This window comes from Antennarius striatus, chromosome 23 (assembly GCF_040054535.1).
Source record: "Antennarius striatus isolate MH-2024 chromosome 23, ASM4005453v1, whole genome shotgun sequence".
NCBI classification, from domain to species: Eukaryota; Metazoa; Chordata; class Actinopteri; order Lophiiformes; family Antennariidae; genus Antennarius; species Antennarius striatus.
Window position 1 is genome coordinate 8,452,965 of NC_090798.1, and position 15,918 is coordinate 8,468,882.

The 15,918-nt window shown below is 39.5% G+C and overlaps 1 protein-coding gene across 8 annotated transcripts in view; it reads left to right on the top strand.

The window, feature by feature from the left end:
- The window catches only part of mark2b (MAP/microtubule affinity-regulating kinase 2b), a 60,131-nt gene that overhangs the window by 1,739 nt on the left and 42,474 nt on the right, over window positions 1-15,918 (top strand). The gene's annotated exons all lie outside the window — the stretch shown is intronic.

The window sequence follows — 15,918 nt, forward strand, 5'->3', positions numbered from 1 at the left end:
TATAATCAGCCAAATGCCAAACTTGTAAGAGATTAGATATACCATTCATTGATTGATAACTACATTTCACAAAAAAGGTTTCCAGAACATTTAAAGTACAGATGTTAAGTTTTTAATTATCTACAATATATTTCTGGGTGTTCAACTCTGAAAGGTTGTGATTGATGGCACTGACAAACAATTCACATCCTCTTTTGACCTAAAATGACTGACCCTTACCCACAGGCCAGTGGCCTCTTAAACACACTATAAATACCATTAACATGTGTCAAATTGCAACGGCTTTTTTGGAGAGCTGCAGATTCAAAGAGATGGTGTTTTTCATTCATTGTGGGAGAAAGCAAATTAGTAAAGCATTGAAAGTACCAATAAAATATGTTGTCTTTGCTGCAAAACAGCATTGAAAGTTTGGAACAAAGTATTTGCTCTGAAACCTACTGTATATATCTCAATGTTGACATTACACTGAGGTAAAAGCCATTATTGTCTCTCATAGACAATGACTTTTTATTAGTTTGGCAGGTGCTGGCAAGCATCGTGATGAATAATCATCAGTTTTGGATAGGAAAGAGTGCTGTGAGTACACGCTAACCAAGTGATGGCGTCATGCTTGGCAATTTTTAGATTTGTGCTACTTGGTTGTCTATATGAATGTGGCTGACATGAGGATTGTTATTGCAGTCGGTTACTTACTTTGGTCGTTATTTCAACTCCGTCCTCTTAGCTGCACCCTCTGTCAAAGTGTCTTCTACCTGAAACACTGGAAGCCCAACCCAGGTGTGTGTGTGTGTGTGTGTGTGTGTGTGTGTGTGTGTGTGTGTACACACTGCAGCTGCGCAGCCAACTGAATTGCAGGTTTGATCTCACAACGGGTCTGTGAAACCTGTTGGTTCTGTAGACTTAAAGGTTAAAAGATTTTTTTTTTTAAAGTTTTTCATTACTCATCCAAATAAGACTGACACAAGTTTTCTGTTGATACCCTGACCTCAGTGTATGTGTCAGAGTAAGTGATGGCTTGTTTCAATGGATCAGTGCTTCCATTAACAGGAAAGCAGACTGACAGACTGGCATATGTCTTGGTAGGATAGTGAAGGCAAAGATGTAATGCACAGAGAAACACATGAAAATCCTTACTCTGCAATGACCTTACCTGTAACAGAGGTCATAAACAATACCCTTGGTTATATAACTGACTTGTGGACACACAAATATTGGTTCTCTCCATACTTTGTGGGGTTTTTTATTATCATTTAAGTTTTTTGTTTTGTACATCCCGCTTCAAAGCGGTGAAGTATTGTGATTGTCAGGGTTTGTTCATCCACCAAATATCTTTGTAACCGTTGCAGATTGAAAAAGATGAAACAAAAAGCACATTACTCGGACGGCAAAGATGAAAGTGAGATGATGACCTTGAGAAAAAAGTCACTCAAATTTCAACTTTTGTACACTCAGGAACTGGATAGGATAGAAAGACGAGGGAAAAGGCCAGTGTAAGACCTAGATCAAAACGAATACTTTGATCTACATATGCACTAGCTTTCATCTATGGTCATCTGCGTGCCTTCTCCACATGCAGTTGGATCATGGGTCTTTTATTAAATGACCCTGACCTAGTTTGCTTTTTATATTCATTTTAACTTTTGGAAGCAAAAACTTGCCTGTGGGAATTAATAAATTAATAAGCTTATAGCCAAAAATCACTGCTCTATTATTAGGGCACTACTAGATCAAGTATAACAATAACAAGGCAGTTACAGACTGCACCAGCCCTTGACACCCCTAAATTGAAAATTTTACCCCGATCTACTTGCATAGGTCAAAGTTCAAAGCTAGTGCTCTTACCTACTGTAATTGATCAAAGCACTAGCAAAAGTTGAAATTTGACTTTCACCTAGTTTTATGAAGGTCAATGTCATCATCTCATTTTTCATCCCTTTTGCCACCGGAGTAATGTGCTTTTTGTTTCATCTTTCTATCTGCAACGGTTTTGAAGATATATGGTGGACTGATGGACAAACAGACGAACACACGAATACTGACTATTACAGTACATCGCTGCCTTGAAGCAGGATGTGATAAATGGAGAAATGAAGGGAATTTCCTTAGAGTAAACCTAGGCGCATTTCGAGCTCGAAGATCTTCTGTGATAAGCTCTCCGGGAGATTTGTTTGGTTGTTTGGTATAATGGTTTTATACCAATTAATTAGCTATTTGGAATTAGTCTTGTTTGGAGTGGGTTAAGTTTGGGTCAGACATATGTCTGTGAAACAAGTGAACCAGCATCGTGATCACGATCACATAAAACCAATTTGCAATATTTCAGTGATTATCTCTACCAGTGCAGGCCTTGTAGCCTGCACAGGTAACAGCCTTGCAGCTGTTACCTCTGTTGTTTTACCGTGGTTACTTTTGTTGATTGGAAAGCACTCCTACTCATCTTATTGTACCAAGTAAAGATTTAGAGGTGGGGGAATGAAGTTAAGTGTCATGGACAGATTCACTCACAGAAGCGATGTGTTTGTGAGGCCTTGTATAGAAGACATTTGGTGTTATAGTCTCATGGGATTGGACATGAAACATCATGTTTCTTTTGACTTAATTCTATATACTGTATTGATCTGGTTTGTCAGTGTGGTCTTTGGTAAGTTAAGACATGCTTTTAATCTGCAGCGTAATTGAAAATGTGTACATTTTGTGCTTGTTCACAGTAAGCTTGTATGATTTGAAGAATTAGCTGTGTCGCTTTTTATACACAAACTATGATGTGGCTCAGGTTAGCAGGCAAATGAGCAAAAAAGTGAAATAGGAATGTATAATGTGGGAAAACATATATTGGCATGTAACATCAGAAAGTCCTATTACTTAATATACACTATTTTTAAAGTTTGCTTTATTGCATCTAACTTTGTATTCATATTTTCTAAATGACAAAATATATAAAAGTATCCTAGAAAATTTGAAAGTATGAGTTTAATATATAGCCAACTTTCTCCAGGCATGACATAAGCTGGCGATTCTGTGTTTTTGCAATACATTTTATAGATGTTCCAAAGGTGGATGCTTAGATGTGTAGCTCTCATCTATGCAATCACCACAATCCATGGAATTCTTTGTGTTTATTAATCAGTTATTTGGTTAATATTTGTCAAACAAGACAAAACAAGTCTGTAATCCATTGAACAAAATCCCTCTGCTGATCACTCACATTCATTTATCATGTGGGGGCAAGGCTGATATAAATAGATATGTTTCTCCACCATGTTTGCATTGTTTGTAGCCAAAGTCAGAGGTCTTGTACACACACGAACTAATTTACAACTTCTTAATCCTCTTGTCCAGACGACTGTCCAGTTTCTGGCCACACGTTTCAGGACAGCTGTCAAGTGTATATACGTAACCGATCTGTGATGTCTTAGTTCCTGTGGGAGGTCCACTGACTGGCTTTCCTTTGACATGCTTCTATATTACACAAAGTTTGGTACTGGCTGTTAGTTTGAGGAACTTGTTTTAAGACGACATCAGTTTGTTGTAGGCCGAGTGATAAATCAGAATACATAGTATATTTGGTGTTTTGTCTTTGAAAAATTTAGGTTTAAATTCTTTCAATGAATTAATCAATTTTCTTTATTACATCCTGCTTCAAAGCGGTGATGTATTTTAATTGTCAGTGTTCATGTGTTCGTCCGTCTGTTCGTCCGTTAGTTCATTAGTCCACCAAATATCTTTGCAAACTTTGCAGATAGATGAAACAAAAAGCACATTACTTGGTCGGCAAAGGGCTGCAAATGAGATGATGACCTTGACCTTGAGAAAACTAGGTAAAGGCCAAATTTCAACTTTTGAACACTCAGGAACCGAATAAGGTAGAAAGATGAGGGAGAAGGCCAGTGTGAGCATAGATCAAAGCTAGTGCTTTGATCTAGTTATGCATCTATGGTCAAAGCTAGTGCGTAACTTTGACCTACCCTGAAGCTTTGTCCCTGACCTACCCTTAAAGTAGGTCAGTGTAAGTCGTCGCGGGATGTTGTAGTCTCTGACTGCCTTGTTACGTTTTGTTGTAGATTTCCAGCCTTTACATGATCTCTTCATCGTTGAACTTGCTTAAACAATTTTCTCTTTTGTCTTCCTACGAGACTAATGCAGCCAGAAATACTGTTCTGCCTCAGCAATTGTTACTTCATCCATTTTATTGTATTTTATAGTTGCCCATGATGTGGATGCTCCCCACATGAAGGTGTGATGGGTTCGGACCAGTAATTTTGTATATGTGAGACATTTCCTCATGTCCTGTGGAGTAAAACTAACTGGGATTTGCACTACAAAACAAGAAACAAGGAAAGGAATCACAAGATGAACCATAGCATGTTGTCAAAGGCATCGTCACCAACCTGGTGTGTACAGATAGTTCCACCAGCATCAGTGCTCTACCAAATGTGAGGAAAGAGCCCTACGAAAATTTAAAGAATTATAAGAAATCTGTTTAAGTCCTCCACTGCAGTCGGGCTTGTTTGTACAGTCTTTTATTTTTAACTGTGAATGACCCTTAAACTGCGAACTCTCCTGCTTGCATACTTCTTGATTGAGCAGTGAGAATGGGAGCTGTGGAAATCCTTTAGGACAATAGTTCAATATCAAAAGCAGTGTTCTGTATATGTATATAATCAATCTCGATGATTTATCAAAACAAATATCAACCGTTGCAGATAGAAAGACGAAACAAAAAGAACATTACTTGGGTGGCAAAGGGGACGAAAATGAGATGATGACCTTGACCTTGAGAAAACTAGGTCAAGGTCAAATTTCAACTTTTGTACTCTCAGGAACCGAAAAAGATAGAAAGACGAGGGAGAAGGCCAGTGTGAGTAAGACCATAGATCATATCTTGTGCTTTGATCAATGACAGTAGGTCAGAGCACTAGCTTTCATCTTTGACTTATACAAGTAGGTCAGGGTAAAATTTTAAATTCAGGGATGTCGTGGGATGTTGCAGTCTCTGACTGTATTGGTTCTTGTTATTGTATTGCACTTGAACTTCTATTACCATTGCAACCTTCACAACAGTGACATTTTCACATTGGAACTACTAGTAGCAAGATAGACAAGGCAAATGCTGTATGAGAAATCTGACTGTCAATCCAGCACAGTTGGATGTCTTTCACCCGACACCTTTCGAGTGTGATCACCTCACAGAGAATCTCCCAGCAAGCCGTTGAGCTGGAAATTCAATACTGAGGGGAATGGGACACTGAATTTGTGAGTGTATTGACACAGGTCTATTGCTTAACGTAGGTTTTTATATTTTAGTGTTCACCTTTATGCCTGTCTTCATTCATGCCCCCCCTGAATGAGTCATCAGTCACGCATATACTTTGCTGTTACACCCAGGAAACCATAAATTATGCTTCTCTCCTTACCAAACCAGTCACTAGGCAGAAGAACAGAAGGACAAAACTAGCCAGGGCCCTAGCAACACTGCACGGGTTTGCCAGCTTACACACACACACACACACACACACACACACACACACACACACACACACACACACACACACACACACACGCGCAGCAGTCCCTCGTTTTCTCCGCTCAAGCATGTGTGTGTAGTTCCTTGTTAATTGGAATTGTTTGGATTGTTCTTTGTTATCTACACCTTCCGTTCTACTGGACACATAATACAGAGTTCAGTGCTGTTTTTGTTTGATGGTATGAGCTTAGAAGGGTAAAACAGGCCTTTCCTGTTGAGCTGAGTGGTTGGTAGGTGCGGCAGCTAACCAGTAGACCTGCAATATGAAAGTCTTGACGTCATTCAAGCGAGGTGTGTGGACTTCTCTCTCATTACCTCAACCCTGGTCTTTGTGTTCTTGCCATCTGATGTCTTCTGATTGTCTTTGTGTCTTTAATTGTTAAGAACTCCCCCTGTAATCAAGGTTTGATGTTTTAAAAAGGTTAAGTCTTGAGTATTGGGTAAATTGTCCTTCACTTACTCAGTTTGTAGAAGTGTGAGAAGTGCAGTCTTGCAGAAGCACACATGTAGGTCATGGTCTTAGATCAAAAACGCATTTTGAGGAGATGCTTTTTAGTACAGCAGTACCTTGAGATACGAGTTTATTTCATTCCGTGACCGAGCTTGTAAATCAAGCTGCTCGTATTGCAAAGGAGTTTTCACCATTTAAAGTAACTAACACAATTTTAATCCCTTCAGGCCTTGTACAAAAGCCCCAAACCCTTCTAAATTATGAATAAATAACGTTTTATCAATGAATAGACTTGCAAACAACAAGTTATGTAAACAACGATATATAAGTATGAAAAACGCAAAGTAACAAACTAAGTCTTTACTCCACAGACAACATGAGGGAAGGAGTGAGATGTGGTCCCATCTGATGTCGTATCCATCCACCAACTAGCAGTGGTGTCGCGAAACACGACTCGTAACTCTGATTTCCACTCATATCTCAAACAAAAATTTTTGACCGGGCGACGGCTTGTATCTCAAAAAACTTGTATATTAAGTCGCTCGTATGTCAAAGTACTACTGTAAACATTGAAAACATCCGTTGTAGCTGTGTTGGTTAGTCTCCAAAGCATACTTACCAAGGCTAGGACTACAACGTGATTCTCAAGTTAGTTAAAAATGCTTTTGCGACCCCTCTCTCTCCTACTAGAGGGGTTCTTTTGTGTGTTTTTTACTGCCTGTGGGTCTGAGAGGACTCTAATTTCATCTGTGCTGTATGTCGTGCATGTATGGTACATTTGACAGTAAAGTTGACTGAATATGAAAAAAAACTGTTACTCATTTGATCAGAGGTCTCAATCCAAGCCTTTTTTATCCCTTGTATCCCACAAGATTAGTTCCATTCACTAGAGTAAACTTTCTGATCTCGCTGAGTCACACTGAATGAATGATTTACATTCAGAATTCCAGGCAGAATGACATAATTTTGTTGTGACTCAAATTGCATAGTGGCAATCCAGAATTACTAAATCAGTCTAATATTTCCCCATATTTGGAGTCTTTCTCACACAATTACTTAATAGAACATATACCATAAAGATGGAAATTTAAGGTTTTATAACTGCTCATCATTTTCAACATTTTTTGTGTCAACATTTCTATTAGTTTCTAGTTGACTGAAATGCAGGTTGAGTCATCAGACATTTTCCATTCCAGTGAATGTGTTATGATTTACTATGATTGAGCCTTAAAACAAATGTGTAAGTCACTACATATTCATTCTCAAAATCCTTATGACAGGGTTCCCACGTAAGATGAAAATGGGTCATTTGTAACCCCGATCATGGATCTGACTTTTTCAGCACAAATGCATTTATCATTGAGGAATTTTATTCACGTCTAAATTTAGACAGCAGTCAAAAAGAAGAGGGACGTGATTGTCTTTAAAGGGCATGATGGTCAACACTGTCTTCTGTGCTGTGAGTCTGTTACGCTCCCTTCTATGTAGATATTTAACATTGGCTGACCCCTCATTTAACATCCAGAGATCATAGACCGACTGAAGGTCAACCAAAACGATATAGTACACATGCTATTTTCAGTTAATATTACCCTGGTGTATAGTCTATTATTGTATGGAGCAGACTTCAGCAAGCTTGTAGATAGAAGATGTAGGGCTCTGTATCATAGCATAAGCATCCTTGGCAATTGGTTCTGCTTTTTAGCAACAGAGAATATAAAGTATCAGACTATGAAATGTAAATAATGACAACAGTGAATCTGTGAATGAAGTCAGGATTGGAACTTGGTACTAATTGAGCATTGGATATACTGATGAGCTATGTGGGTTAATACACAAACCATGTTCTCAGAGACGGTGTCTTTGAGGTTGTTTACTTTTTTATTGCGGTTGGACCTTTTTTTGTGGGTGACCCATATCCCCTATTAAACCGTTCCATGTAACTCTTCAGCCTGTCTTCACATGCATCTATCAGCTTTTCAAATCATCCAGCCTGTGAAAGCTACACAGACCTCTGTTTACTTTGCTGGCTCGCAATCCCTCACTTGGGGTTGAGTAGGAGCTGAACGAGTGCATGCAAGAAAGTGTGATGCAGTCTGTCCCAGCTGTGACAGCAACCGAACAAACACAAGCTTTGAATTGATTTCACACACTCACTCACACACACACACACACACACACACACACACACACACACACACACACACACACACACACACACACACACACACACACGCGCGCCCATATATTCACATCAAACTGAAACCTAATGTTACACCACTTCGCAAAATTCAAGGCCTCTCACACAGTTGGTTACCCTTGCATGTGTGGTAAGTTTGTATGACTACAGTATGTGTGTGTGTGTGTATGTATAATATACTGTATATACGCGCACACACACACACACACACATACACATACAAGCTATTCTGTATATATGAATAGTGCGCTGTAGATGGTTGCAGGGGTTACTGCAACATCTAGGTATACTCTTTGTATATAGAACTGGATATAGCTTTTTGATTAAATAATATTGCCAAGTCACACATTTGGGAGTTCTTTGGAATTTATGAGTAGCACTTGGAGTGTATATTAGGATGTTTAAATGTAACAGATCCTATGTAGTAAGTAAACTGTACCAATTTAAGAAGAGGACAACTGATAGGGGGCTTTAAGGGTAGGATTCAGCAGGCAGCAAATCTCCATGGCAACACAGCCATCACGACCAAGAGTTGAAAAGTGTGTTAGTATTTGCATGTCTTCCCACCCACAAATTTCAGCAAAACCCAATAGCTTTTGCATGTGGCGTTGTGTATCTAATAAAGGCATTGTTTGCACCCCCCCCCCCGAGGGAGGTTCAGTTCTAAAGGGAAAATGGAGCGCTGTTTAACCTTCTGTTATTTTAAGGCATAAAAAGTATTTCTTCAATGCGTTGTTGAAGCTCAAAACAAAGACAGGTCTTTTATTTACATACACTCCTGACATACTGGAGACATCAAAACTATGAAGGAAGATATATGGAATTACGCAGCAAACAAAATTAGAAAGGAAAACCATTAAATGTTTTCTATTTTAGATTCTTCAATGCAGCCAATTTTTGCTTGATGGCAGCTTTGCAAACCTTTGACCTCTCATTGAGCTTCATGAGGTCGTCACTGGAAATGGTTTCCACTTCACAAATGTTCCATGTTAAGGTCTATTTGTGGATTTTCTTGTACTCTTAGTGGAGTTGTGACTATGTTGTGCAGAAGTAGGGTTGGTTACACAATTGACAGCCCAACTGTTGTCCATCTGGAAAATTAAAAAACTTTGTATCCCCAAGTGAAGTCTCAAAAACTATAAAGCAGTACAATCAAACTGGCTCACATGAAGACGACCTTAGGAACCAAAGACCTTTGCTGCTGACGAGAATTTCATCCAAGTCACCAGCCTCAGAAACCACAAGCACCTCAGATTAGAACCCAGATAATTGCCACACAGAGTTCTACTTACATCTCTACATCAACTGTCCAGAATCAGGCCTTTAGGTCAAAGAACTGCTAAGGAATCACTACTCAGGAAAACCAATACACTGATAAGATTTCTTCGGGACAAGAAACACAAGGAAAATTAGTCTAGTGCAAATCTGTGCTTTGGTCTGATTCCAAATTTTGGATATTTGGTTGCAACCGAAGATGAACGGATGGTCTGTATATGCAGAGTTCCCACCATGGAGCATGGAGGAGGAGGTGTGATGGCATGTGTGCATGTGTGTGTGTGGGCAGGTTTCATCAAAAACACCTGCAGCTACATGCCATCCCATCCTGTGTGCTTTAAGTTGTACCATCATTCATTATTTAACAAGACAATGAACCCAAACACACCTCCAGGCTGTGGAAGGGCTTTGATCAGGAAGAAGAGTGATGGAGTGCTGTGTCGGCTAACCTGGCATCTCTGACGTCGAGGAGAGTGCCAAGAGTGTGCAAAGCGGTAATCAAAGCAAGCAGTGGCTACCTGTAGGAGTAAAAAATAGTTGATATTTCTCATTTTGTTTTTCATTAAGTAATTCCACATGATGCCTTCAGTGAGACTCTACAATGTAGTCAGGAAAATGAAGACTAACATTAAATTAGAAGGTGTTCAACCCTTTTGACTGGTAGTGTATATGGTACTGTATATATTGATATTCTTTTTATAGAGCCACGTATGGCATAAGTGAAACAGCAGGGCTGTAGTCAAAGATGATGAAGATGAGATTTACGAGGAGAAGTTAACTCATTCAGTGTCACTGACGTCAATTGTCTTTGACGTCAAGTATATTTTTCAGTGGGGGCTGGGGGACGGTTTCTTGGAGCTCCCTTTTAATATACTTCGACAGCGGTGTAGTGACAAACTGATCCCCAGTAGGTGACAGCAGTCCTGTTGTTGGATGAGTAATAGAAGAAGACAGGAGAAAAGATGGAAACGAAATTTTATTTTCCTGATGAAAGAAGAGTTTACTCTTCCTTTGGTGTTATCATAATCATAGAAAACAATATTTTGTGGGTCTTGAAAGTCAGAATGCTCTAAAACTGCTGGCTGTTTGTAGATTTGCTGCTCTGAAAAAGGCTGGCACTGAATGAGTTAAGCAGTTCCTCTACTTTGTGTTAAGCTAGGCCTATTTGGACTGGATTAAAGTGAATTTATTTTGAAATAAGCCTTCCTGAACTATAGATACCTGGAGTGCTTGCTGAAATAAATGTGAGCTGAAGACAGACATTTCTTGTGCATGCGTTGCGGACAAAACAATAGGTTGTATTTCAATCTAAAGTAAAATTAAAAAGATGTGTACTCCGAGAGCTCGATTGACATGTATAGAGAATGCTTGTAAAGCCTGATTTGTAACAAAATATTCTACAAAATTATGTCCACGATATTCCAGGAGAATGTATTTAACTTACATAAATTATCAAAATTGGTCATATTCATGATAGTAATGAAACCACAAAAATTGTGTTTGTATCACGTTGCCCCTAATTTACCTTGACAACGGAGTACCTTCCTTTTAATTGTCTCCTATGGAGCATTTCCGTAGTGTCAAACTGGAATTTGACGCAGTTGTAATTTCAAGTTAATTTCTAATGCAAGGGAGCAGTGTGAAGGCATTTAATTTTCAATAGCAGTTTGTGGCAGAGAATTTTATTGACAATGAGCCATTGGTCAGGGATTGTCAGGTTTTAATTGTTCCATGCAGTAGAAACAAGGACCAAGTAACCAACATGTTTTTTCAGTTGTACCACTGGGCTAGTGAATTAAATCAGATTGCAGTGCAGACAGTGTGCCATGTATGACATGGTTCATTGCTGCACTTCATTTTCATTTGTTTTCAGAAGAATTTCACCAGGGAATCATTGATTACAGGAGGACCATCATGTTGGCTCTCATCTCTCCCTGAAGCCAGTTTCTCTGATCTTTTTCACCTGCCAAAACTGCAGATTCATATTTATTTAATCTTTAAATTAAAGGATTATTGTGGGTCAGTTCCTCATAATCAGTCATCCTCATCACCTTCCAGTGATACTTATTCGATATACTAAATGTAGTGATGACATACAGTAATGCAGTGTTCTAAAAAAGTTTTCATTCTTTGCAATAAATCTGTTTTTTTCGTCAAGCCTTTATGTGTGCTGACCCTTGTCTCTGCCTTAGTGTCATATTTTGGTAAATGATCTGATAAAAGGCAACGTTAGTAGACTGGGCTTGCACTAGAAGCTAGTGTGACTAAGCCACTGTGGCTCAGCGTAAAATAATTGAGTAAGCCGCAAAAAGCCACACTCTGTGTCCAAGACAGGGGCGCACGGGCGGACGACCAACGCTCGTCGCGTGGGGGGGTCCAGGGGGCCTCCCCCGGGTAATTTTTGAGAAAATGCGGTTGTTTTCCTTCATTCTGAGGGCAAAATCTTCTGTTCAGTTTATCTACAAAAATATACTAAAGTCAACAGTTCAAGCTGAACTATCTTCATTTCTGTCCTACTTTATGCAGGTATGAATATGAGATTCAACAATTGAAAACTTCCATTCACTATGTGAGGATACAGTCACACAAAATATTACTCAATGTTTACTTGTAAGTTTTACTTAGACTAGAAGACATTTTAACTTTGACCTGCACCAACACCATTGGTATGCCATAGTTTATTTATTTTTTAATTCAACAACATGATTTTTCATTTCAATTTAAAAAGGCATGAAAAATAGCAAGCAAGATGAATACATATTTACATGCACTGCTGGTTATTCCTGCTGGTCATAGGGAACAAAAGTCTAAGACGACAAACAAGTATTGGTAATATCTTTCATTGACCTTCTGATCGGTCTGTCACCACTCCTCCCCCCTCTCAGCATTCACCATTTGTTTATTAATGAGGACTTTAACACAAACTCTACTATAAAACACTGGATTCTTTTGATCGATCGTCCTCTCCTTGTTGTACACAAATTTGCGGGTTCAGCTTGTAAAAAAACAATATTTTTGTTTTTCATTGGACGAGAGGTGGTCATGACCCGAGTGCATCTTTAATGATTGGGAGCATTCGGGTCACTTCGGCTATTTCCGTCGGCATGCTTCGGCTAAATTCTGTCGCATGCGGAAATGGCACTATTTCCGCTAGCGAGCGGTGCTAGCAGAAGTGGCGGCGCTAGCGCTGCTCGCTAAACGAAATAGCGGCGCTAGATTCGCTAGCTAGCGGAAATAGCGAGCGCCGTTAGCGAGTGAAACTGTTGTAAGTTTTAGTCTTTTTTCCGTGAAATAAGAACGCCACTGTGGCTACCCTGTCTAAAAACCTTGTAGCCAATCTGGAATTTACTTCGCCTATGGCAAAGTGGCAAATAACTAGCGCAAGCCCAGGTAGAGTTAGACAGCAGAAACCTCAGTGTTGGCTTAAAATAAATGTTATTATCAAACTGGATGCTGTTAGCTATCTAATTGCCATACCAATGTGTGTTTGCTAGCCGGCTAAAATGAGCTAGCTTTAGCCACCAGGATGGAGTTGTGAAGAAAAAAAAGTTCACCTATAATCGAAAGTTGTCTTTCATTCATTCATTCATCTTCTAACCCACTTAATCCGCAAACGCAGGTCGCGGGGGAGCCGGCGCCTATCCCGGCAGTCTCAGGGCGTGAGGCGGGGGACACTCCGGGCACGACGCCAGTGCACTGCGGAGCCACAGAGAAACAAACAATTGACAGTAATAGTGAAGCATTGACACTAATGGTGAAGCATTTTAACTGATGTCATTATAAACCAACTTTCCATTGATAATATACAGTGTAGATACAAAACAGATAGTGGACCTACTATACGCTGTAAAGGGTTATCAGGTAGTGATGATATGCAGCTTAATTTTGTACTTTTACATTCTTTTTGGCCAGGTGGGGGATCTGTTTGGCTTGACAGCCTGTCTGTACAGTTGTAGGGAAATGGTGTATCAGTTACCTTTGCTCTGTGCAGTGTGTCTCTTAGTGTCTCTCTTTTTTTATTGCCCCTGATTTGCTTTGGATTGCTCGTGTCTTTCCTTATCTTGTGTTTGGGGTGAGCCGTCTCTTAATAGCAGTGTGTTGAGCACGTGACTCTCATTGAGGGTTACTTTTTGTTCTGTATTGTTTTTAGAACTACATTTAGTTGCGTCTGAGTGACCTCTTCTCAAAATTTTAGCACAGGTCTGTCATAATGACACTAGTTAAAGCACTAACAGTACTTCCTTGAATTAAATGTGTGTGTTTTGGTTGTGAGCACAGACTTGCGTTTACACTGTTGCAGCTGCCAACATCCTGTCACACAATGAATTGTTCAGTCAGATATAAACACTGTTCTGCTCTATACTATCATAGTCTCTTCAAGTTGTATGAACACAAGTCACCTGTTAGTTTACTTAATGTAAGAACTACATAATATTGTGTATCATGGCCGTAATGTGAATGATGGTGACTTTGTGAGGCGATATTTCAAATTTTTTGTTTGGTGTTCAGTTCTACTACTACTAGCGGTAACCCATGGAAATTCCACGATAAAACAATATCATCAGACTTCATACCAAACATGTGAAGAAAAATTTATTGGTATTATAAACCAAGCGCACCTAACATAGTCAAAAGTAAATGTGGTGACGTAAAGACTTTATGTTGACAAATCATGGATTGCGCTGGGTGGGCATTGCAAAGCCATAGATGAATGTCTGCAGGCTAAATGGAGAAAGAAAGCTAACTAATCATGAGATTGGGAAAGGAGCTAACGTTAAAGCAAAAGGCACCCGTCAAAAGACCAAGTGGAAAAGAAATTGTAGAGAAGTGATAGTTCTGTTAGCTGACTACATGAACAGAACTGTATGTAGTTACTAAAAGACCGTTTTTGTCAGATGTCTGAGGAGCATTTTGGATACTACATCGATTTTCCCATTCCAAACGGAAACCATAGCTGGACAGATTGTTCGTGCTAGCCAGCTAGTTTCACTCAGAATTTTTTGTCGTTTTCTGTGTCGTTCCAGCTGTTTGGACTTTCTGCTCAAAAACATGAAAATTGTTGGAAGTTATGACACTCTAAAATTATGTTATATGTTACTTATTTCTTATCCTAACATAACAGATGCATTATGCCATATTGTTCACGTGATTCTTTCTGGCAGATGCGCCATGATTGGTTGGGCGCCGTGATCGGTTGGGCACTTGATTGACAGGTAGTGGGTGGAGTTAGTGACATCGTGACTTATAAGTAAGCTTACTCAAATACAGTGACACCTCTACTTACGATTGTCTCTGCTTACGAAATTTCTCAGCAGGAAAATATTACCTCTACTTACGACAGAAATTTCGACTTACGTAATGTAAAAACACAGTATCGGCTGATATCCGAATCTCCCACAGGTTCCTGAACGCAACATTCTCATAGCTGCTCTGCCATTGGCTATTACCTATTACGTATCTTCCTGGCATCCCATTGGCTAAGAGTGATGCCACTCCACCTCTGTGTGGAGCTAGAGGTGTTTATGGAGTGTCTTCGGCATTCGGCACTCGACCTGTGAGGTAGTCTGATAGTTTTGCGCAAATATAATAACTTTGTGAGTACATATTCGCTATGGACCCCAAGAAAGTGACGAAGAAAAGAAAAGACGAAAAGAGTTTTCTTGTCCGTACAAAGCAAGAGATCATAGAAAGCATGAGAAAGGGATGCGTTTGATCTCACCAAAGAATATGGCCGTAATGCATCTACAATCGTCATGTTATTAAAATAAAACGAAGTATAAGGAATTTAAGGCATTGTGTGGGTGGTTGGAGAAGTTCAAAAGGAGGACTTGAATTCACTCTGTTGTTCGACATCGTGACGCAGGAGCGCATGAACCAAAGAGGGCAAAAAACAATGGGGACAGCTGTTAAAAGGTAAATGACGGACATTATTATTCTTTAATCCATTTGTTTTTTACGTTATGCACAACTCTCATTGTGTAATAATCTAATCGTAATATGTATTTGTTACATGTTATGATGCATTTTTATGCTTTATGAAACATGTCGGAATTTTTGTGGGTTTGGAACGGATTAGGGCATTTGCATGGAAAACGCGTCTCTACTTACGTAATTTCTTCCGGAACCAATTAATTTCGTAAGTAGTGGTACCACTGTATATAGGTGGGGAGATTGAATGAGACATTAAAATGGTCAAAGACATCAGCGGCTCTTGCTCTACCCGCTGTCCAAAAGTAGTTCAATTCACCAAGAATAAAGTTCGGAGGAGCTAACAGCACTGCACTTTTGGGATTTGTACGCTGCTAATTTTTGCAGTGCTTAGAGTTTTGCTGGAGCTTTAGTGACAAACATCCTGTCCTGTTAAAGCTCCTGTTTTTATGTCCTCTCTAATTGCTTTCATCTGCTAGCGGCTAATGTCATAGTCGCTGCGCTGATGGAATAAAACAGAATTTGTCGGACTTCTTTCAA